The sequence below is a fragment of the Poromitra crassiceps genome (genome assembly GCF_964638095.1).
Source record: "Poromitra crassiceps genome assembly, chromosome: 18".
Classification (NCBI taxonomy): Eukaryota; Metazoa; Chordata; class Actinopteri; order Beryciformes; family Melamphaidae; genus Poromitra; species Poromitra crassiceps.
In genome coordinates, this window is record NC_139636.1 from 9,730,248 (window position 1) to 9,733,762 (window position 3,515).

Consider the following 3,515-nt stretch of genomic DNA (forward strand, 5'->3'; position numbering starts at 1 on the left):
TGTCACAGTAGCTGAGGACTAATACAGTACATCCAGGTCTAGGTCAAATCTCCACGGACTCGCCAGGGAAGCATCTGTTTCTTACCCTGAAGCGCCGGATGGTTTGTTACACAGAACCATCTCAAAGGCTCGTTTCTCGCTGTCGTCAGACCTAAACCTGACCGTAGCTCCCTTGGTGCTGATTGGTCCAGCCCACTGCTGGGACAAATTTGAACGCATATCTGGCAGCGTGGCAAGAAGGATTTCTCACGTGATTGTGATCTTGCGAATCCAGCTGGTCGCAAGGTTATCTGTTTCTACTAGGGATTCACCGATTGCGATTTTCTTAGATTCTCAGATTTCCGATTTTTGAATGGTCTGACTTGCCGATACCGATTTTGGCCGATTCCGATTTTCTTTCTAAGAACAATAATTGACAGCTTACATAAACATTTTTGTTACTTTGCTTTAATAGAAAATTAAGATTCATGTAACAATTCTTATAATTTGCGTGAGGTAGGACCATCTCACTCAAAACACATCTCAAAATAAGTGTTCCAGGTTACTGGACAGCTTTTCTTTTTTGTGCAAATACAATGAATAAAAATAAATAAATTCCAGTATATCCCACAGCCACTATCATTCGTTTATTTCTCCAAAAGAAAATGGGTGTAACAGAACATCAAAATGTATCCATGGACAAGGAGTTTTCATTGTTTTGCTGACAATATCAAAATGTATCTGTCACTAAAAACTAAATGTACAAATCCTATGCAGCCTCTGTTAAACTGCTTAAATTATATCAAGTCTTGGATGGAGTTGGAACTTCCTCAATCTTAACGAAAACAAGACAGATTATAATGTTTGGACGACCTGACCGTTTGGATGAATGTGTTGGTACTCTGTTGTCAAATCCAGCTTCTTTCAGTTAAGAGTGCTAGCCAAGGTGAAGGGCTATCTCTCCACAAAAGACTTTGAGAGATTCATCCATGCTTTTATTACCTCTCGGCTAGACTACTGTAATAGTTTGTATGTAGGTCTAGACCAGTCGTCTTTGCGTTGTCTGCAGCTGGTGCAGAATGCTGCAGCACGGCTTTTAACTGGAAAAAGAAAGTGAGAGTATATAACTCCAGTATTGGCCTCACTGGCTTCCTGTCCGCTACAGGATTGATTTTAAAATATTGCTAATTGTATTTAAGGCCTTAAATGGGCTTGCGCCTGCTTATTTAGTTGATCTCCTGCACCATCACACTCCACCTATAGAGCACTGAGATCAAAAAACACCATGCACTTAGATGTGCCTAGATCCAGACTTAAAACTAGGGGCGACCGAGGCCGAGCCTTTGCAATGGCTGCCCCCAGTTTTTAAGTCGCTGCTGAACTCACCTCTTCTCGTTAGCGTTCGATTCGAGCTGAGCTCTGACACTCCCGATTTTACTTTTATATTTTATTGTGCCAATTCCTTTACTATGTTTATTGCTCTTTTATGATTTCTATTGCTATTAACTGTTGTTTCTATTTGATGTGTGCAACCTGTCCAGCACTTTGGTCAACTGTGGTTGTGTAAATGTGCTTTATAAATAAACTTTGACTTGACTTGACTATTATGTCCGTCCGTCGTTCTATTCGCAATATGAAACTAATAGGGCTCATATTCACACGTCTCGCTGCTTTGGGGTGCGCGCACGTCACGTGAAAGTGGGGGAGCCAACCGGCACACAGAATCGGATATGTAAACTGACCGGCGCAGGTCACCGGTCATGGCCGATCAGCTGAAAATCGGCCATTTCCGGTCACGTGCCGATCAATCAGTTCATCTCGTTTCTACTGTTGACATTCAAAATATCTGTCACAGTAGCTGAGGACTGCCTACCAACACAGGGGTCGCAGGTTCAAGCCCCCGTGTTACCTCCGGCTTGGTCAAGCGTCCATACAGGCACAATTGGCCGTGTCAGTGGGTGGGAAGCCGGAATAGGGTATCTGTCCTGGTCGCTGCCCTCAGGTTCCATTGCCACCCCCCATGGCCACCCTTGAGGCTCCTGAAGTGCTGGCGCTGTAGTGTCCTGGCCATCAGAACCACGTCCACTGTACTCCATGCAGAACTCCAGGACACTGTCTGGAAGTGAGAACAACTCCTCCTCCATGTCTGAAAATATGAGGTCCACAAAGTTTTGATCTCCGGTGGCCAGAGGGAGGTCTTGGTAGGTCGGAACCTCGAAGGTCTCACCACAAGGTTTGGAGAATCTCGCTGCTGCTTCTGCTTCTCCTGGAGTGGTGAGAACACGGTCCAGGCTGTTGGGTAAAAGTGAGGTATGAAGCGCTGGCAGTGTGGTGTCCCGGGCAACAAAATAATTTTCCACATGACTGAGAGGTCCTGGAGAGAGAAATGCATCATCATCCATGGGTGCGTCTGAAAGTGGTGAGTTCCGGAAGTCCACAAAGCTTTGATGGGACCCCGCTTCTTGCTCGGTTTGCCCGGGGGCAAGAAGGCCCTCCATGACACTGTCTGAAAGTGGCATGTTTAGGAGATCTTGGTAGGTTGAAACCTCGAGGGTCTCATCACAACAAAGTTTGGAGATCATTGCTGCTTCTTCTGCAGCTAGAGTGGTGAGGTAGTTGTTGGGCAGAAGAAGTGAGGTGTCGGAGCCTGACTGACTGCAGGATGCAGCCGTCAGATGAGTGATACCACAGACCTGCGACTGGGTCCTCGGCGCCACTCCGTCTGCACCTGGCTGTGGCTGGCTGCTGGCCGTAGGCACTGCCAGGGTGAACATCTGGCCTGCTGTCGACATTGCTGCTTCAGCCTCGGCCATCTTCTCCTTCAGTCGATTTAATTTCACCCCAAGTCTTTCTCTTTCCGTCTTCTTTTTCTTTTTGGACTTATTGAGAGGTCCTGGAGAGAGAAACTCACCCGTGCCTTCTGTGTCTGGAAGTTTCCTTTTCCTTTGATTGTTTGCCTCACGTGCTGCCCTGGACGCCTGGATCTGCAGTGTAAGGAGCATTTCAGGGGCAAGTTGGACGATGTGCCCATTGACTTGACTGCCACAGAGCTGCGTTTGTGTTCTTGGTCCTACGCAGGCGCCCGCACCTCGCTGTGGCTGGCTGATACCCGGAAGCCCTGCCAGGATGTGACTCTGGCCTGCTGATGACTTTGCTGCTGCAGCATCAGCCATCTTCATGTTTTGTCTCTTTAACTATCTGGTGAGTACCAGTCCTACTTATAGCCTCTGCAGGGAAGGATTTATGTCACTGATGATGTCACAATGCCCATGACATCATCAGTGACATATGACACATCGCTGATCACTGATGATGTCACAACATCTATAGCATCACCATTGCAACATCATCACTGATGACATCACTCACTGATAACATCATCACTGATGACATCATTTTAGGCTATCTGAAACGGGTAGGATGCATTATTTGCAACCTTGCTAGGTATTTTCGTCAGATTTTCGAGGAAGCATGCTGTGGTTCCTTAAGTAGAGTAGTAGGATATCCCATAACACCTTGGGACCCTGCTAACCGCA